Source organism: Schistocerca serialis, chromosome 9 (genome assembly GCF_023864345.2).
Source record: "Schistocerca serialis cubense isolate TAMUIC-IGC-003099 chromosome 9, iqSchSeri2.2, whole genome shotgun sequence".
Taxonomy (NCBI): domain Eukaryota; kingdom Metazoa; phylum Arthropoda; class Insecta; order Orthoptera; family Acrididae; genus Schistocerca; species Schistocerca serialis.
Window position 1 is genome coordinate 486,326,625 of NC_064646.1, and position 22,934 is coordinate 486,349,558.

Below are 22,934 nucleotides of genomic sequence, written 5' to 3' on the forward strand. Positions count from 1 at the left end.
GAGATAATGACTAGTAGTCCAGAAATAAAAAATTGGGAAAGAATTTCGCACGCCAATTTTCTTAAGTATCTCACTCAATTACACGCAAAATGTCTAACCAGAAATCTAATCTTCACTATCTTTTGTTGTACAGTGACGACCACTTGGTTATATGGAACAAACTGGGTGAGGACCATGCTACAAAGAATTTTATCTGTAAAATAACTACAAATGGTAGTCACCACATAATCCTGACTATAATTTTGCTGAAAAAGAACGAATTAGAAACCTTAACAACAGTATACTTCATCCTCTTCAACATCTGCAATCTGCATGACGGAGATCGTCAGAGCTTCCGTCCACCCTTCAGCCAGACTGAAAGGGGAGGTCAGGGCGGTCCTACCAACCCCCGAAGACTACTGCTACAGGCGGATCTATGGCAGTTCCCCGCGGGAGTCAGATTGGCACAAAAATCTAAGTAAAGTATGCATCTCTGTCCGACAGCTGCTTTGCACACAAACCCACAACCAAAACAACAACTCTTACTGTAGTTTACAGCAACATAGTAAGGATAGAAGAAAGGACGTACATATTGAAATAGTTAAACAAATTAACAAAGCGGCGTCCATCCCTTTGCAATGGCTCACTGTAGCAGAATGACTAATGCGTCATATAAAATCGCTGTCGCAGGGTACAATGTGACACAGAAATGAGGCGGAACCACTAGTTCCGTCTCAATATGTGCTCGTTACGCCCAATAAACGTCTCAAATAAGTCAATTTCATGTGTCTTTTCAGATCGTCGACATCTGCTACCACTTGCTCCAGACATTTGCTACCTCGGGCCTTTGAATGGGTGTGAGCGATCGCGGAGGGTTTTGTCACATTCAATACGCGACTGATAAATGACCAAACTTCAAGTTTCTACTTTCGTCTTGATTGTAGTGCACCCCTGTATGAGCACCAGTCCGTACATATCGAAATAGATGACAGAGGGATAGAAAAACAATTAAAATCGCTCAAAAGCGGAAAGGCCGCTGGACCTGATGGGATACCAGCTCGATTTTACACAGAGTACGCGAAGTAATATGCATCTTCTTGCAGCGGTGTACCGTAGGGCTCTAGAAGAGCGTAGCGTTCCAAAAGATTGGAAAAGCGCACAGGTCATCCCCGTTTTCAAGAACGGACGTCGAACAGATGTGCAGAACTATAGACCTATGTCTCTAACGTCGATCAGTTGTAGAATTTGGGAACACGTATTATGTTCGAGTATAATGACTTTTCTGAAGACTAGAAATCTACTCTGTAGAAATCAGCATGGGTTTCGAAAAAGACGATCGCGTGAAACCTAGCTCGCGTTATTCGTCCACGAGAATCAGAGGGCCACAGACACGGGTTTCCATGGTAGATGTGGTGTTTCTTGACTTCCGCAAGGCTTTTGATACAGTTCCCCACAGTCGTTTAATGAAGAAAGTAAGAGCATATGGTCTATTAGATCAATTGTGTGATAGGATTGAAGAGTTCCTAGATAACAGAACACAGCATGTCATTATCAATGGAGAGAATTCTTCCGAAGTAAGAGTGATTTCAGGTGTGCCACAGGGGAGTGTCGTAGGACCGTTGCTATCATAATATATATAAATGACCTTGTGGATAACATCGGAAGTTCACCGAGGCATTCTGTGGATGTTGCTGTAGTATATCGAGAGGTTGTAACAATGGAAAATTGTACTGAAATGCAGGAGGATCTGCAGTGAACTGCCGCATGGTGCAGGGAATGGCAATTGAATCTCAAAGTAGACAAGTGTAACGTGCTGCGAATACAAAGAAAGAAAGAAAGAAACAAAGAAATGTCATTTAGCTACAATATAGCAGGTCAGCAACTGGAAGCAGTTAATTCCATACATTATCTGGGAGTAGGCGTTAGGTGTGATTTAAAATGGAATGACCATATAAAATTAATTGTCAGTAAAGCGGACGCCAGACTGAGATTCATTGGAAGAATGCTAAGGAAATGCAATCCGAAAACGAAGGAAGTAGGTTAAAGTACACTTGTTCGCCCACTGCTTGAATACTGCTCACCGGTGTGAGATCCGTACCAGATAGAAGAGATGGAAAAGATCCAACGGAGAGTAGCGCGCTTCGTTACAGGATCATTTAGTAATCGCGAAAGCGTTACAGAGATGATAGATCAGTGGAATACTCTGCTCTGCAAGAGAGACGCTCAGTAGCTCGATACGGGCTTTTGTTGAAGTTTCGAGAACATACCTCCACCGAGGAGTCAATCAGTATATTGCTCCCTCCTACGTATATCTCGCGAAGAGACCATGAGGATAAAATCAGAGAGATTAGAGCCCACACAGAGGCATACCGACAATCCTTCTTTCCACGAACAGTACGAGACTGGAATAGAAGGGAGAGCCGATAGAGGTATTCAAAATACCCTCCGCCACACACCGTCAGGTGACTTGCGGAGTATGGATGTAGATGTAGACGTAGATGTAGAGTAATGGTGACGCACTTTACACTACTTTCACCTCAATGGCAGCGTCTGCTCCCCTTGACCACTTTGTAACATTATGGTTGGATGGTAGCTGTATGTATCCAAGAAGTCAATTTGGAGTGTTACAGCGCTTTTCCACTTCTATGGCAAAAAAAAAAAAAAAAAAAAAAAAAAAAAAAAAAAAAAAAAAAAAAAAAAAAACAGATTACTGCAGGGAGTATCATTTATAAGAGGGCTGAGTCATTTTCTTTTGTCCTCTAGGGGCGTGCTGCCGTACTGTGGCGCGAGGAATTCATTGTGTGGAAGGACTGCAGACAAGGCAAACAAAAGAAAAATTTTAATTACGTAGGTGTTTCGAGGTGTGATTACGACCAGACGACTCCACCTAGCGATGAATTCACGAAACGGGGTCAGTTTCTCAGCTAGCGGACTGCAGCGCCACACTTGACTGGCGTCGTGACGTTTTGCGTCTGTGAGCCTGCCCAGGACACGGAAAGCTGAGAGGTCAGGGGCGCGTTGCGCCTTGGGCGGTAATTACCCGCCTCGGCAGCGGGAGACCCCGCAAGCGCCAGAGTGCTGAGTCAGCGGCCGATCTGACTGAGGTGTGCGGCGCCACGTGCGCACGGGTCTCTGCAAGCGACACCCCTCCTAACAGGGAGGGCCTCCCTCTACCTGGGCGCGGCCTTCACTTCCGAGGTCGTCACTCCGGGGTTGCCCATCTCAGCAGATACTTCGGCAGTCTATCTATGTACTTCACTGAACGGCTGCGATGGTGCACAGTTGCCCGTCTAGCAACCTGCAGGGACAACAAATATTTGATTTTCAGAATTTCATATGAAATAAAAAATTTGAAATGCTGTCATAATCCACTCATTAATATGTATACTCTTACGTTAAAGGTTTAACACAGTAACACAAGGATGTAAAGAGTTGCAGACGGTGTACATGTTCAGCCTACCTACCCCTCTTCCCTTGAAGCGGGCGACAAAATATAAATCAAAATGCCAAAAGGAAATGAGGTGGTGAACAGTACTGATTTAGATACGGCCTGCAGTTTTTAATTACACTTTTTTTTCAAATACACAAATAGTATTAACGTATAGACAATCTTCATTAATAAATTTTTCCTCTGTTAATATTAGAGTGCAAAATGGTAATCAGTACGCAGATGATTCAATACCAGCACAGCTAATGTGAAGTGCTCATCAAGAAACAGTTATTAAAACATAACCTCATTTCGACAAAACGTCAGGTTCAAAAAAATGGTTCCAATGGCTCTGAGCACTATGGGACTTAACTTCTGAGATCATCAGTCCCCTAGAACTTAGAACTACTTAAACCGAACTAACCTAAGGACATCACACACATCCATGCCCGAGGCAGGATTCGAACCTGCGACCATAGCGGTCACGCGTTCCAGACTGAAGCGCCTAGAACCGCATGGCCACACCGGCCGGCAAAACGTCAGGTACCATATAATAATTTGAACAAGTTAAGCAAAAGTAATATTAGAGTAAATTGCCTCGCCTTTGCAGATGATCTGGCAATTTTCATTAGCTGTATTACCAAGGCTCAAAAACAAACTCAAATTCTTAAAGAAGTTGCGGAAAGAGTAGGTACTACAAATATCATTCGAAAAAACGAACTATATGACACGCAACAAACAAGCGCCAAAATATTTGAATAGAAAATATGGAAAAATAAAAAGGATTTCTCAATTTAAATACTTGGGGAAATCATACAAGAAAACGGTCTGGAAAAAGTTACAAACGAAGATCGCTGTCAAGAGATGGCATCAGATTAACACAAAATATTTATAACAATAAATCTTTTCTAAATCCAGTAAACTCAGGCATTACAGCACTGTAGTCAAACCTGAATGTCTTTACGGAGCACAAACTTTAATTCTAAATATAAGGAGGGAATTTGAAGAAATTCGAAAGAAAGAAAGAAAAATTATTAGGAAAATATTAGACTCCAAAATTACTGATGGAGAAGTAATGAGGAAACAGAAGAGTACACATACATGGTCACATGAGAAAACGAAGACTTAAATTTTGTGCTCACATTAAAAGAATGGCACCCACTAGGTAGATCACTAAGTCCTCTTGACCTTTCCTGGTGTTCCTGGAATAAAACTTTAGCCAGGCCCAACGTGGATACATCTGCCTGCACTGTACAAATCTTTTTGACGTCAGGAAACGCTAACACAGGTACTGTAGTCAAAGCGTTATTCAGTGCTTCAAACACTGTTTCCTGCGAATTGCTCCACTCAAATATTTGACATTATTTCGTCAATAGATTCAGTGGAGCAGGCTTATGAGCAAATCCAGGAATAAATTTTTTAAAGATATTTGCCATCCACATAAACCTTGCCACTGCTTTAACATTCTTACAGCCTTAAATTTATTTGGATCTGTAATTATTCCTTCTGGGCGAGCTATGTGTCTTAGAAATTCCACAAACTTTGCTTTCTGGGTTCATTGTCAGTTTTATCTCTCTCAATCGCCTAAAAATCTGTCTCAGATGCTCTAAGTGTTCTTGCCAACTGCTACTGCGAATAACTAAATCATCAAGATAACGATACACAGAACTTAAATTCAATATCAGAGAATATCTTATCCAAATGTTGTGACGAAACTGTTGCCTCAGTGGGCAGGTTGAAAGCTGTTGGATGAATTCAATTAAATTCCAAATAAAAGCTGTCAACCTCCTGAAATTATTTGCTAATGGGATCCAGTACCGCTTGGATACAGCATTAGTAGTGAGCTACTTGACAAAGTCAAACGGATAAAATATCTAGGCATGGTGTTGCAAAGTGAAATGGAATAGAACAGACGTATAAGGAGTATAGTGCGGAATGTAAATGGTTGACTTCCGCGTATTAGGAGAGTCTTAGGAAAATGTGGTACACTTGTAAAGGAGATTGCGCGTAAGACACTAGTGTGAGCCATTCTTAAGTACTGCTCGAGTGTTTTGCATCATTGTGATTATTGTGAAGCAAGACATTTTGCATACGCTTCGGAAAAGCAAAAGGGAATGCCTGGAGCTAAGGCGACGTTCTTTTCGAGGATCACTACTCAAAGAATTATAGAACTGGATTTGAATCTGACTGCAGAACGATCCTGTTGCCGTGAATGTACATTTTGCGTAAGAACCATGAATATAAGAGAATTTAAGGCTTGTATGGAGGCATATAGGTAATCGTTTTCCCTCCGTCTATTTGCGAGTGGAGCAGGCAGGAAAACGACGTACCCTCTGCCACGCACCGTATCGTTACTTGCAGAGTACACATGTAGAGGCAGATGTATATGATTATCAGTTTAAATCAAATGTCGTAAAAAAGCGAATGCCTCTAAACCATCCAAAGCACTGTTGCAAATGTGAGAGTGGGATGGGTGTAAGACAAGTTTTTTGTTTAACTCCCAAATATCGGCTACAGGATTGCTATCTGCACTTGAGTTTGGAACTAAGAAAGTAGTAAGGGGGTTTGTGCACGGATATGTTATGGCCGATTTCTATGTAATATTCAGTCAAGGATCTTAATCCCATTTTAGTGGTTAACGCGTCTGGAAACTCTTGACGAAGGCCCCTAAATTTCTTACCAAAGTCGGGATTCAAATATTGCATATGTACGAGGTGGTTTCGCATTACAATAAAGACTCGACTGTTCTCCACATCCCCCTCCCCCCCCCCTCTCCCCACCGACACAATTATATACCCTCCACTGCTGGTGCTGCCACCTGCCGTCAGGAATAGTTATTGAACGCTGACGTCGAACATAGGCGGTGGTTTCATTATGTGACTGGACCATGTGAATTACCATTACTTATGCTCGTATTAACTGAAACTACCCAACACTTGACCGATCACAGAGTATTCTTACACTACAAGGGGGCTTATCATTCCCACAGCCACGGCTGAAACCTACTTTTGTTGACGGAGGAAAGAGTAACGACGGAGAAGACTCGCTACGACTGCAGTGTGTCGAAGCCTCGCACCGTATCTGGAGGAGCATGCCGCTCGCTAGCTTCACGCTTCGGACGACAGACTTATCTGCCGCCCACACGCGTCCGCCTCTGTCCAAACGGCACACAAACACACACACACACACACACACACACACAGTGTTGCTTACTCGCCTACGCGCCGCTCCGCTGGTCAAACAAAGATTTCCTGAGCCAGCCGCCTCTTGTCGCTGCTCTCGCGTTCTTCATCCGCGCTTCCACGTTTATCTCCCGGACGTCCCACATTAAAAGTGGTGTGCGACGCGGCGATTAGCGGCGTGTTTGTTCTCGGCGGCTGGCTCTCCTCTGCAAATAGCTCGGCCCCTCCCCAGGGGCTCGCCAGCGGGGATGCGATGCGGAGTGTGCGGCCGATACAGCGCGTAGAGCCCTGGGGAGTCGGGCGTTCTCGTGGTCTGTCGGTTTGCTTTTTCCTGGCGCTACAAAACACCGCCAGAGCAAGAACCACTCGCAGAGCTCCCACCTTCATGTCGCTTGCAGAACTGCTGCACAAACGGCCAAAGGCCGTCTGGCTCGCCAACGGGTGCAAGAGGCAAAGACACGCGGTCGGTTTCTTTCATCTCGTTATTGACGTCCACTGGTTCAGTTTTAGGGATCTTTCGTTCCATCACGAACACGAACGTGGTATTCGTCTTCTGGCACAAATTATCTTACCGTACAATGATCTACTCTCATTAAGCGTTAATCACTGTTGCCATGTAGCTAATTAGTCATCCTGCCCCTACCCCTTTCCCTCGCCTGTAAATTCAAATTTTGGTGGGGACAGCAAACTTCGACTCTGTATAGGAGGAGTCGCCACTGGCCTTACCTACGTACCCGGAAACTTTAATTCCAGTAGACTAATAGTTTTCATTAATGATACAATGGTGGCCCATTCACATACAGCGATCGGTCGCAAGGCCACTATCTGTAACACTGCAGATGGGAAGTACCTCAAAGTTTTTGATGGCATTATCAGGCGAGTCCTGATGTTCGATAATTTGTAAAACTCCTTTCAAAGTAGGGTCAGAATGTTTGAAAATTTGTTCATGAATCCTTCCGTCTGGCGCATTGTACATAACTCCATCATTGTGTCACTATAGAACTTTCCACAGCTACATTGAAAACGAGACTCGTGTCACGCTCTGTAGTTCAGTGGCCTGCTGAATCTATGTCTGTTTGGACTTTTTCCGCAACTGAAATCCTTTTTGCTCATATAATTATGCAACTGCATTAAAAACCTTTGTATTCAGGTTTTGTAATAACATTCTATAATTCATTAACCAAATGTTGTATGTGCACTCCATCTTTCACAGCAGTTGGCTCATTTACAATCACAGTCTCCTACCTTTAAAACAAATGTAACCACCAGTTAGTTTAAAAACATCATTTATTCCTTCTGAAATTGTTTAATTGCATTATGTATTTTGAGTCTACTCTTGATTGAATATCTTCAAATCCTGTTTGAAATGCAAGTTTTATTTTTCCAAATTCAGTGTTAATTCTTCATGAATTTTTGTGGCTATTGATGATTCAATACCTTTGATTTTTGATTGAAAATCTCCAAGTTTTGAAATTCGTTCATTATTAATTTTTCATTTGAATTATTGAAAACTTTTGATATTTGTAAATTGCCATAGAGTTTAATGTTGTTTCCGAAATTGTCTGTTTATTAAATTTAAAATATCATTAAAGTTGTAATTCATACATAATGGCTTTAAAACAAATAGACACAAATGACTGTAAGTAAATCTGTCAATATTTTTTATTCTTTTCCAAACCAAAAGACTCAAATTCTTTACCTAAATCATCAAGAGTAATTTTTTTTGGTTAAAAGATTCATTAATCCAGCCATACCTTTATATTCTTTTTCACCAAGTTTCAGTTTACAATAATTGAAAGCAACTGGATATTTAAATATATATTTAAAAGCACCAACAGATCTCCATACAGTGTATTCATAGTGATTGATAAGCATTAACATTCTTCCACTTTATCTTTTTAACGTCTTTGTCTTTCAATTTTTTTCTACCGTTAACTCCTTCTTCATATTTATCCAATAAAACATGCAATTCTGAATCACTTAATCTATAATCTCATTTATCACTATCACATTGTTTAATTTTTGGAATCTCATTAAATTATTCTAAGTAATGTTCATTATAAGGACCCTTTGTTTTTCAATTTCTCTATTTTCTACACTAGCTTTCAAACATTATACCCTAAACCTTCGATATCTTGTTTAACTTGTTCCGTTGCATCAATAACTGGTTGATCTATTTTAATTTTTTCTTAATCTGTTGTTGGTTGTTTTCTCCAATTTTTAATTTCTTTTTGTAAAAGAGTTTATACTTTTCTATGTCGTTTAGCTTTTCTGACTCCTTCTGAGACACATTTTGAAACCATTTATTAAGGATTACAATAATCATTCTTTATTTTATGTACATCATTTATCTTAAGTGTTTTTACATTCACTGTCTTTATATTTAACATTTAATGTTTAAAAAGTCTTAATCTTTTCTCTGTATTTACCATTATTAATTTTTCTTTTCATATCTATCGTTATAAAGCCAAATTCATTTTTAATTGCAACATTTACCACACAGTTCTTTAAAATCGATAAATTTAAAATCACTCCAACAAAATCATGATATATATGATTTAAATTTGTGTCATCTTGTCTGGAAATATTTAAAACAAATGTGATTATCTCTAATTAATTTTTTTTGGTATTTTTAATAAGTTATAGCTAAGTAAAATCAATCTCTTCCTTTATGTCTGACTCTAGTAAAACTATTCTGATTTTCAAGAATAAAATCATCAAAACCTACAACTGAATTATTTTCACATTCATCTAATGGAACAATTTAAATATTATTTTGAATAAAAGTTTCAGTTTTTCTATTAATTTTCATATTCAATTGTTTCCTATACTTTTATAAATTCTTGATATTTTGGTTGATTTTATCTTTTAGAATGAACAGACAAACGATTAATTTTTTCCAGTTTAAGCATCCTGGAGCTAGAATATAGTTATCAATCTTTAATGTCGTTTTTCTGCAACCACTTGGTTTTTTATTGAACATCAAATAGAATTTTGTAAGATTTTACTGTCCTATTTTTTAGTTTTCTCAGGAATTCTTGTTTTTGATTCCCAATATGTCATTTATTTACAGAATTTTTATTCCTGTAAATAAGTAGATTGTTTCCACTGAGAGATACTTCATATATTTTTAAAAAGAAGATTAACTGTTCCAGTAAAAGATGCTTATAAGGTCTTATTCAGTTTTTTGAAATCCAAATATTGCATCAAAAAATAATAAATTATACACTAATGGAGAAATGATAACAATTGTTGTGAGTCAATATAGTTAAAAAAATTTAGAAATTCTTCTGCACTGGGAAAAACCTTACATATCCCTTACAGAAGGTATAATTTTAAATAGTGTTTCTCTTGAAAGTGATATTAATTTATTTCTGGATAAAGAAGATTGTCTTGGCCAAATTTTAAGATTTAATAATCAAATCATTGAAGATAAGGAAAAAGCAATTGCTTCCAATGTTCCTATAATTATTCCATTTGAATTAATAAACATTAATTTTAATTTTGATGTTGGAATGTTTGTTAAACATTATGATCATTCGACATTAAAGTTTTATGGGTGCAGTACCATGTCATATTGTATAAAACTACTGCTGCTGGAGAAAAACCAACGTTTCAATTATGGTTGCAGCGGCCTTCTTCTGGGTCTACTGGTGTGTTGTAGTTATGCAGTGTTCCTTATATTTTGTTGTGTCACTGAGCATGCTATTATGTCGTAATTTTAAAAAGGTAGTTCGTTTCGTTGATCACTTAAGGAAGAAGGAGAGGGAACTTTATTTTAATAGTTTGTGGCAGTGGAGGGATACAGGCCTTGATTAAGGACTCGAGAAACTGACACAGCCAAGGGTCTTATTCCTAGAGTGCCAGTCTCTCCTAGAATTTATGGTGTTCCAAAGATACATAAAGAAATATTGCGACTATAATGGCGTGTGAAAAACGTAATACAAGGATCCTAAGTAAACTGAGAAATAATAGTGACGACGAGCGTAGCTTATCAACACCACTATGTAATGAATTAACAGACATTCAAAGTAGTAATTTGGTAATTGTGCATAGGGAAATGGAGTGGGCCGCAAATAATAGCGTAGACAGTGAAACAAATACTGAACAGGGAAGCATTATCGATCGATCGGTCGGCAAAAACTCGCCTCAGGATTCCGAAATGACAGGACACAATCTTGCAAATACTGTAGATTCAGGTTTTACGTCCTCACCGTTTTCTCAAATAAGTCAAGACACATTTTCTGCTTTTCAAAATGCGAATATTGAAGGTTCAAATGCACTGCCGAATAGCACTGAGGAACATGTTTCAGACCCAATGCATTGTTATTACAGTTAATGCAACAAATGGGACAAAGGCTACAAAAAGTTAGGCACAACACCTGAACAAAATCACAAACAAATGGGACAAAATATTCAAAAGTTAGAGGCAATGGAACAAAATCAAAATCAGTCACAGCAACAGCTTCAAAAGCTAGACACCACACTTGAACAAACACGTGAAGGTTTAACTGCTGAGTTACTTAAAATTGAATCGAAATGTCAAAAAGTCTGTAATGACATAAAAACACAAATTTATGAGCATTTCCAACCTATATTTTCGCGTCATGAAAATGCATTACAGAATCACGAAGCGGCCATAAAAGAACTGCAAACTATTGTTCATGAAAATCAATACACCTTGCAAGCTAAAACTGACTCAGTTGCATCTACCGATTTGGTTACGCAACTTGCAAAAACTCAGGAAAACTTAAAGGACACAGTAGATACGATTTCAACACAAATGGACACTCTGAAACTTGGTTCAGAAAAACACACTGAGGAAATAAGTTCACTATCGGAGAAAGTAGCCGAACTTTCGGATCAGTTCACTAACTTATCTACAAAGGGAGTGTGCTCCCTGCCGCCGTTGGATAAGCAGCTGAAGCAGCAAGTCGTATACTCCTAGCTCACTCATTTGTTACATAGTTTAATTCTTAATTTCTTTGCGTGTTTTTGGTACTTGCATTGTTTAATTCATAAATTTCGGGCGTATTATAGTATTTGAGAGTTGTAGCATCGCGTTTTAGTACCTGAATAGTGTAAATTCGCGTAGTCTCCTTCCGCCGCCGAGCAGTGTCAGCAGTGCGCAAGTAGCAGCATTACTGCATTTACTAGGCAATCTTGTATTTTAATAACCGTTTAAATTTTGTCGATTTGTTTGCGCTCTCTGTAGATTAGTTCAGACGTTCTTTGCAAAACAGTTTTTAGCATGGATAGGGACTGCAACTGCTGTATTCGGATGCAGGCTGAGTTGGCATCCCTTCGCTCCCAGCTTCAGGCAGTGTTGGCTTCGGTCACACAGCTTGAGGCTGTTGCCAATGGGCATCACTGTGGGGGTCCGGATGGGGGTTTGTCGGGGACGGCCAGCTCGTCCCACGCATCCCCTGATCGGACTACGACTGTGGTTGCCCGGGATACTGCCCGCATTGAGGCTGATCCCTCACCTGTGGTAGAGTGGGAGGTCGTTTCAAGGTGTGGCAGGGGGCGAAAGACATTCTGGAGGGCAGAACGGAAAGCCTCTCCAGTTTGTCTGACGAACCGGTTTCAGGCTCTGTCTCAGGCTGATACTGATCTTCGGCCTGACATGGCTGCTTGTCCTGTTCCAGAGGTTGCCCCTTCGTCTGCAAGATCCGGGCAGTCACAGAGGGTGGGCTTACTGGTAGTTGGGAGCTCCAACGTCAGGCGCGTAATGGGGCCCCTTAGGGAAATGGCAGCAAGAGAGGGGAAGAAAACCAATGTGCACTCCGTGTGCATACCGGGAGGAGTCATTCCTGATGTGGAAAGGGTCCTTCCGGATGCCATGAAGGGTACAGGGTGCACCCATCTGCAGGTGGTCGCTCATGTCGGCACCAATGATGTGTGTCGCTATGGATCGGAGGAAATCCTCTCTGGCTTCCGGCGGCTATCTGATTTGGTGAAGACTGCCAGTCTCGCTAGCGGGATGAAAGCAGAGCTCACCATCTGCAGCATCGTCGACAGGACTGACTGCGGACCTTTGGTACAGAGCCGAGAGGAGGGTCTGAATCAGAGGCTGAGACGGTTCTGCGACCGTGTGGGCTGCAGATTCCTCGACTTGCGCCATAGGGTGGTGGGGTTTCGGGTTCCGCTGGATAGGTCAGGAGTCCACTACACGCAACAAGCGGCTACACGGGTAGCAGGGGTTGTGTGGCGTGGGCTGGGCGGTTTTTTAGGTTAGATGGCCTTGGGCAAGTACAGAAAGGGCAACAGCCTCAACGGGTGCGGGGCAAAGTCAGGACATGCGGGGACCAAGCAGCAATCGGTATTGTAATTGTCAACTGTCGAAGCTGCGCTGGCAAAGTACCGGAACTTCAAGCGCTGATAGAAAGCACCGACGCTGAAATCGTTATAGGTACAGAAAGCTGGCTTAAGCCAGAGATAAATTCTGCCGAAATTTTTACAAAGGTACAGACGGTGTTTAGAAAGGATAGATTGCATGCAACCGGTGGTGGAGTGTTCGTCGCTGTTAGTAGTAGTTTATCCTGTAGTGAAGTAGAAGTGGATAGTTCCTGTGAATTATTATGGGTGGAGGTTACACTAAACAACCGAACTAGGTTAATGATTGGCTCCTTTTACCGACCTCCCGACTCAGCAGCATTAGTGGCAGAACAACTGAGAGAAAATTTGGAATACATTTCACATAAATTTTCTCAGCATGTTATAGTCTTAGGTGGAGATTTCAATTTACCAGATATAGACTGGGACACTCAGATGTTTAGGACGGGTGGTAGGGACAGAGCATCGAGTGACATTATACTGAGTGCACTATCCGAAAATTACCTCGAGCAATCAAACAGAGAACCGACTCGTGGAGATAACATCTTGGACCTACTGATAACAAACAAACCCGAACTTTTCGACTCTGTATGTACAGAACAGGGAATCAGTGATCATAAGGCCGTTGCAGCATCCCTGAATATGGAAGTTAATAGGAATATAAAAAAAGGGAGGAAGGTTTATCTGTTTAGCAAGAGTAATAGAAGGCAGATTTCAGACTACCTAACAGATCAAAACGAAAATTTCTGTTCCGACACTGACAATGTTGAGTGTTTATGGAAAAAGTTCAAGGCAATCGTAAAATGCGTTTTAGACAGGTACGTGCCGAGTAAAACTGTGAGGGACGGGAAAAATCCACCGTGGTACAACAACAAAGTTAGGAAACTACTGCGAAAGCAAAGAGAGCTCCACTCCAAGTTTAAACGCAGCCAAAACCTCTCAGACAAACAGAAGCTAAATGATGTCAAAGTTAGCGTAAGGAGGGCTATGCGTGAAGCGTTCATTGAATTCGAAAGTAAAATTCTATGTACCGACTTGACAGAAAATCCTAGGAAGTTCTGGTCTTACGTTAAATCAGTAAGTGGCTCGAAACAGCATATCCAGACACTACGGGATGATGATGGCATTGAAACAGAGGATGACACGCGCAAAGCTGAAATACTAAACACCTTTTTCCAAAGCTGTTTCACAGAGGAAGACCGCACTGCAGTTCCTTCTCTAAATCCTCGCACAAACGAAAAAATGGCTGACATCGAAATAAGTGTCCAAGGAATAGAAAAGCAACTGGAATCACTCAATAGAGGAAAGTCCACTGGACCTGACGGGATACCAATTCGATTCTACACAGAGTACGCGAAAGAACTTGCCCCCCTTCTAACAGCCGTGTACCGCAAGTCTCTAGAGGAACGGAGGGTTCCAAATGATTGGAAAAGAGCACAGATAGTCCCAGTCTTCAAGAAGGGTCGTCGAGCAGATGCGCAAAACTATAGACCTATATCTCTTACGTCGATCTCTTGTAGAATTTTAGAACATGTTTTTTGCTCGCGTATCATGTCATTTCAGGAAACCCAGAATCTACTATGTAGGAATCAACATGGATTCCGGAAACAGCGATCGTGTGAGACCCAACTCGCCTTATTTGTTCATGAGACCCAGAAAATATTAGATACAGGCTCCCAGGTAGATGCTATTTTTCTTGACTTCCGGAAGGCGTTCGATACAGTTCCGCACTGTCGCCTGATAAACAAAGTAAGAGCCTACGGAATATCAGACCAGCTGCGTGGCTGGATTGAAGAGTTTTTAGCAAACAGAACCCAGCATGTTGTTATCAATGGAGAGACGTCTACAGACGTTAAAGTAACCTCTGGCGTGCCACAGGGGAGTGTTATGGGACCATTGCTTTTCACAACATATATAAATGACCTAGTAGATAGTGTCGGAAGTTCCATGCGGCTTTTCGCGGATGATGCTGTAGTATACAGAGAAGTTGCTGCATTAGAAAATTGTAGCGAAATACAGGAAGATCTGCAGCGGATAGGCACTTGGTGCAGGGAGTGGCAACTGACCCTTAACATAGACAAATGTAATGTATTGCGAATACATAGAAAGAAGGATCCTTTATTGTATGATTATATGATAGCGGGACAAACACTGGTAGCAGTTACTTCTGTAATATATCTGGGAGTGTGCGTACGGAACGATTTGAAGTGGAATGATCATATAAAATTAATTGTTGGTAAGGCGGGTACCAGGTTGAGATTCATTGGGAGAGTGCTTAGAAAATGTAGTCCATCAACAAAGGAGGTGGCTTACAAAACACTCGTTCGACCTATACTTGAGTATTGCTCATCAGTGTGGGATCCGTACCAGGTCGGGTTGACGGAGGAGATAGAGAAGATCCAAAGAAGAGCGGCGCGTTTCGTCACCGGGTTATTTGGTAACCGTGATAGCGTTACGGAGATGTTTAATAAACTCAAGTGGCAGACTCTGCAAGAGAGGCGCTCTGCATCGTGGTGTAGCTTGCTCGCCAGGTTTCGAGAGGGTGCGTTTCTGGATGAGGTATCGAATATATTGCTTCCCCCTACTTATACCTCCCGAGGAGATCACGAATGTAAAATTAGAGAGATTAGAGCTCGCACGGAGGCTTTCAGACAGTCGTTCTTCCCGCGAACCATACGCGACTGGAACAGGAAAGGGAGGTAATGACAGTGGCACGTAAAGTGCCCTCCGCCACACACCGTTGGGTGGCTTGCGGAGTATCAATGTAGATGTAGATGTAGATGATCTGAATGACAGAAGACCGGTAGCCTTCACTGACACAGAAGAGTATGAACAAATTAAGAAATTCAAACAAAACCAGAATCAAATTAATACGCAACACAAAAGAGGAATCTGCAAAGTACAAGATCAGTTGGCACAAGTAATACGAGAATTACATATTTCAGTGGACACTCGCGCTCCAACATGGGAAGAGGGACTGAGAAATATGGAAAAGCCACAAAATAATAACACAGGGCATTTCGGAAATTACGAAAGAAATTGGCAAGGTACACCGAATTTTGAGATGGAACCGCCGACAAGACGTAACAATGACCGACATGCGACTCGCCGACACGATGATTTTAACTATAAGCTGTTCATTACTACATGTAAATTCAAAACATTTAAGAATTCTGGCAACGACATTCATCCACAAGCGTGGCGTCATCAATTGTCTCATTGTTTTCCTCCCAACTGGTCATTAGAGCACAGATTAAAATTTATGTGTGGCTACTTAAAGAATGAACCAGCTGTAAGAATGCGATCGGTCACTCACGATTGTCACAGTGAAGAATTTTATCATGCCTTCCTCTCAGCATCTTGGTCTCAAGCTACACAAGACCGAGAAAACATAGCATCAAAATGATGAAACATATCGAACAATCTGAATTTTCCAGTCTTGTGAAATATTTTGAAGACATATTGCACAAGAATCAGTACCTGTCAAACCCATACAGCCCCTCAGAACTCATCCGCATTTGCTTAATCAATTTGCCTGAAAATTTACGACACATTATTTTGCAAAGACGACATTGAAGCTTTTCAGGGACTCTTACAAGAATTGGACACTGAACAATCGCGGGACGCGGAAACAGGAGCACCACAATTACAGTTCGCATTCATCACAATTCCGCAATGACAGAAATAATAACTGGACACGACAAGGCTATTCTTACAACATAAATCGTGACCAAAACAGACACCAGCCATATGACAACCGTTGGCACAGTAGTAATAATTACAGTCCGCAGTAATGAATACCACAGAGACAACCATAGAATCAGACAATATAGGAACCAAAACAATTATTATCAAGGGAGACAGAATAACTTCAGACACAACGGTCCTCCGCGCAGTTACAATCCCGGGAGAAATTCTCCACCACATGACTGACAAAAAAGAAACTATGTAACTACCGACAAAACGACAGACTTGAATTTCATCAGAACTGGCGGGATTCAAACAGGTCAGGGGCCTCTCGACAAGGTGAATTTGTAGAAGTTAGTTCTCCTAATCCCAATAACGACGTGCGCCAACAAAGAGACAGACAATGACTCACACCGCAGGCAGCCACGTGCTCCGGCTGGCTCAGAGAAAAGTAACGTAGACGCTAACCTTGAGAAGAATTTTAGCATTCTTTACCGACATATACCACATGATAATTGCATTGAAGTTAAAACTCTGCGGACTAGGAAGAGTAAAGGATTACAGCACATTTCACATGTAAAACCGTTTATTGAGAGATAATCTGCTTCTTAACTTAGTCTTTGCTACAAAATTTTTCACTTTGCATTACTAGTATGCTTTGTCAGACTTCGAATCTGTTAACATGCAACAGTGTTTCAAATTAAATATCCGTTCAAGAACCAAGAGAACTTATTTAAACAGAAATTACAAATCCATTGTTATAGTGAACAGACGACACAGTGTTGTTGTGTGTACATTCTTGCTTGTTAGTTGCACGATTACGTAATGAATATATGCCTTACATACTTAGAACATATACTGCTAATTAGATTTTAATGCAACATTTTTGTTTACTTGAAAAGATATTCTTTATTTGAAGAACATTCTGTGAGATTAAAGATGACTTAGCACTTGGTTTCTTTGACAGCTACACAGTTATATCATGACGCTACTAATGTGTGACACAATTTACATTGTTGCTTTTGCGGTGTATCTGTTTTACATCTGCACAGTTTTTCTGTATTATTCTGGAAAGTAAAATATGTTTTAGTAGTAACTTTGTGGTATAGCTACACTGAGACAGCATTTTCCGTAGCACAACAATACATTACAGCACAGTACTTTCTTCATCACGGCAATAAGCGTAATAACTAAGATATCTATACGCAAAGCATTTCACTTTTGTTTATCATGAGGTAAGGACATTGACCTCTGCAGAACTTAGCTTTCAGAGGACGAGAACTACGACGCTTCCACAGAGATTATCTTACAACAAGACGCACAAATTAGCGCTACAGTACACGTATTTGAGTGATTAATTTGTAGTTAAAACATTTATTTTTAAAGATTTTTGAATTACAAAGATACTAAGGTTTTCCGTGATACATTTCATTCCATTTCTGTAATCTGCAACACCTGAGGGTATAATTACATTAATCCTCAGGGGGGTACACGCTTACTTTGTGTACCATGTGTATGGCAAGCACAAGGAGCCCTAACTAGTATGGTATTTGCTTATACAACTTTACACATCGGCACCATATTTCTCTGACACAGAATTACACAGCTATCTGATCATTTAACTGGGAGAGAGAAACATTTATTTTACTACATCAGTGACGTATGTTTACGTAATTACACAGTTGGATAACTTCATACTTATGAAATTGTATTTTGTCTGTACTTTTTGAACTGTTCATATTTTTCCGGAACCATTGCGATACTATGAGAGCTTTGAATGACGTATTTGGTATGGGATCATGATTTTTAAAGTATGTTTGAGGTAGATGACACTATTGAAATGAGTAGAGGATTTTTTTTAGGTTTTGAAATTATTGCAGAAAGCTACGACGTTTTTTAGATTTGACTGAGGTGTTATGATGTTATTATTACGATGACGATGTGTATTATGCTGTTGAGGTATGTTTATGATCAATAAGCTGATGCTATTTGAGGAATTTCATTGTGCTACGTATTTATTATGATGAAATATTGAAGAAGTGTCGACGAATATGTATATGTGTAATAAGGTAAGGAATAATGAGTAGTGGTTAAGGACTCTGACTTGTGCAAAAAGGATGTTGGAAACCAAGAATCATGCTTTAAGAGTTATGAAATCTGTGCAAATCCATGAATGTATCACAATGCCGGCAATAATTTTTTGGACACTTATATTTATAGAATTTCGTTTCTACACATTTGTAAAGCAAATTCTCGACCTGTGAAAGTTTTTATATGAGACTGTCACTGTTGTCGTAAATATTTTGGTAATAACGTTATGTGACCTTCACGTAACATGTCTTGGGCGCCCAGCTGTGCCATACCTGGAGAAAAAGCCATTAGGTGGAGAAAAAAAAGAGGAGACCATTAACCTCGATATTGACATTCCTTTGTAGAAAGCATCGCAAATACGACACTTTCTGATATTTACTGAAATGACTAATGAAACGATGAGAAACATTTCATGGCTATTGTCTTGCTAGTTGACAGATTTTTTCACTGTCTTATAAAAATGCCATATGGCTAGTGAATGAATTTTTACCACTTTCTTTATGTATTTATTTGCTCATTTTGTTTAATATCTAGTTTCTAGTTGCACTGCAGCATTGGTTAAAATAAAATTTAATAGATGTACTAATATCATGATGTACTTTCTTAGAAAAGAGCGCACAAATAGACATTTCCCTTCACAGGAATTGCATACATAATTTTTGTCAATGACTGGGTAACTTGTTTCGTAGAGTAAGTCAAGGTGATGCATCACTCTAGTGTTAAGATGTGACATAGTTATTAGAGATTTCGTATATTTACTGTAATATTTTGTCTGCCTGAGCTTTGTCATGTTTAGGTATAAGTTATAGCATTTGCTGCTGTTGTTTGCCAGGCATAGTTCGACTGAATTTTACATTGTATTAAGCCAGTTTTACTACTGATTTATTTTTGTTTTTGCTGCACATTGGCTCATATTAGTGGTAATGTTGCATTTGCTTTGCTAATTTGGATATATTGCTGCTTGCTTTGCCAGTTTGCAATTTTTTGTCATTGCTGTTTGTGTTAATTTGTTGTGTGTTACTGCATTGCGTCGTCCCTTAGTATATATATCTGAGCTCAGAAGATTTAAGTTAGCTTAAGATCGGGTAGGCTATATAAGAGAACGAGTTGTGGTGAATTGGAAGAAATGCATTGAGAAGCTATAAGAAAATGGTTTGGCCAAAAAAGTAGTGTACAGTGGAGAATAACTACATTCAAAGTGGATATGAATAGAATACAGAAAGCGTGCTTGGATGGATTTTTGTTTTGTTTTTTGTGGAAACAAATGTTGAAATAAGAGAAAAGATCTATGGAATGAAATTTTGGGTTGGACTGCAGTACCAGACATCTCACTGAAAACAATTCCTTTCCTTTTGTGTTATTCCGCTATGTGTTCGTGTACCCTTGTGTATTTGTGTTTTTCCTGTCTTTATGTGTTTAGCTAATAAGATTTCTGTTGTAGAATTTTTCTAATACTCAGCTACATTCACTATGATGAGGAATACTGTTATCCTCAAATATAGTTTGCATTAATACTATGTTATTTATTTTGTAAAGATGTTTAGACATTATTTATTCTGTTTTGTTTTAATGCTCACGTGTGAAGTTGATGTTTCCAAAGCTATTCTGATCTTTTATGTATTTACTTACATCATAATTCCTGTAACACTGATATATATGTTTATTTCTATTCTTTTGTAAAGCCCGTATTACTACAAATGTTATCTGTATTGTTATGTTCTTTAATGATGTATTTTTTACCTTTGTAATTGTATTCTTATGCTATAAATTTATAATTGTATAGACACCAGTTCTTCAAATTAAGTTACATATCACTGCACACGTTTCTGTTGGTCATAGTATATGCACAATAGATGAGAAGTTGGGTCTGTTAGTGTTTGCACGTGTGTTGATAATTCAGCAAGGGCCTGGTTAACAGCATTGCTGGTTCTGAGGACATACCAAACAGTTTGTGAGTGCACAAGTGGTGGTTTATGGACTTGCTATATTGCCCACAAGACTCTTCGATGGTGATTGTGCACCTGCACAGTCGCAACAGATGGCTGCTGGCCGTTTCTACAAGGACTGCAGTGGGTCTGCACCTTTTATGGCCCACCAATACCATAATTTCTACAAGGACTACAGTGGGTCTGCTCTGAGATGACCTACATACCAATATTCTTCAAAACGTCGACTGAGTCTGCGGTAGGTTTGCTCTCTTGTGGCCCATTACCTGTCTGCATGTCAAGAGTCAGCACTGTCTTTCCGTTGGAAGGACAACACTACTTCTTCAAGACTGCATGGAAATCCACTACTTCTGTGTGCATTTTCATTTACTGATCAGACTTTGTGCAATGAAATTATACTGTGATGAATGATCAGAACTGTCTTTATGAGAACAATTTTTGCTTTTGACGAACAGTGTATCAATAAGTCTGTGCATTTCATTTCTTTGTTATTGTAAATATAAATTTTTTTTTCAAATATGTATTGGCCACTGCCCAAAACAATTTGTAAAATTTTTTAGGGGAGCATGGGGGCAATGTAAGTAGGCTCTTTAGGTTTTTATGTTGGTAACGTCACCTAGCGCTCTGTATGAAAATTACTGGCTGTGCTGTGTGCAGTCCGTGGCTATTGTAGTGTTGGGCAGTTGGCTGTTAACAGCTCATAGCATTGCGCAGTTGGAGGTGAGACGCCAGCAATGGTGGATGTGGGGAGTGAGATGGCGGAGTTTTGAGAGCGGATGATCTGGACGTGTGTCCATCAGAAAGAGTAAATTTGTAATATTGGATATCATGAACTGATATATATATATATATATATATATATATATATATATATATATATATATATATATACTTTTGTACACTATTAGGGTAAATACATTGTGTGTTCTTCATCAAAATCTTTCATTTGCTAACTATGCCTATCAGTAGTTAGTGACTTCAATAGTTAGAATCTTTTATTTAGCTGGCAGTATTGGCGCTCGCTGTATTGCAGTAGTTCGAGTAATGAAGATTTTCGTGATGTAAGTGATTCATGAAAGGTATAGGTTATTGTTAGTCAGGGCCATTCTTTTGTAGGGATTTTTGAAATTCAGATTGCGTTGCACTAAAAATATTGTGTGTCAGTTTAGTGTTGATCAAAATAAGTAAAGAGCGAAATGTCTGAGTACGTTCAGTTCTGCTCAGCTGTTTGAAAATCAAATATCGTAAGGGGTTTACCAGCACAATAATTCAATGATTTTTCTAAGGGGACGTTTCAATACCAACTGCCTGACAAAAATGTGAAGCACCGGAAGTGTCGCACTGGGTGGCCACAAGGTCTTAAGCGCCTTGTCGTCACGGTCCGTTCGGCACCCCCCCCCCCCCCCATCATCATTGGAGGTTCGAGACGAGTCCCCCCTGGGGAATGGGTGTGTGTGTTGTCCATTGCATAAGTTAGTTTAAGTTACATTAAGTTGTGTTAGGCTTAAGGGCCGATGATCTGTGGAATTTGGTCTGATAAGACCTTATCACAAATTTCCAATTTCCACCAGAAGTAGATGAGGAAACGAAATGAGGTTTCGCAAGTTGAAAGGGCCTATGATGTTATTTCCATGATTACAAAATCCAGTGAAATTTACAATGGACTTGGCAGCATACCTAAGAATTGATATGCAAGCTGACATACAACTATTGTAACTGTTGTCTATGAGATCGTAGATACTGACACCAGGATGGAGTTCACACTCGATCTCGTCCCATACAATACGTGTTCCGCCAGTACAGATCTGGGGATTTTTCTGGCCACAGGAATACGTCAATATCACACAGACTGCTCATACAGACACATTACACGTATGGACGAGCGTTTCAGGGGTAACACATAAGGATGCGGGATGACCATGATGCTCTGCTGTGACATGAGAGCTTGATCGCTAAGTACCAGCCGTGACCTGAAATCTTGCCTGATGGTTCCCCACACCTTGACGCCGTGAGTAACAACACGGTACCTTTGCAAATCATTAGAAGAGTGAGACTTTTCCACAGGTCGTCACCATTCTCGCCCACGATGGTCGTCTGGTGCAGAAACGTAATTCATCGCTGAACACATTGTGACGCCGTTAGCCAGCAGTCCATACTTACTTACCTGTCAAAGCCCCACATGACATGCAACCATTTATGTTGTGGAGTTACTTGCGACCAACAGATGGAACGATAATCTCTAACCCGGCACCTACTGGTCTTTAATGGAGTTATGGGTTGATTATA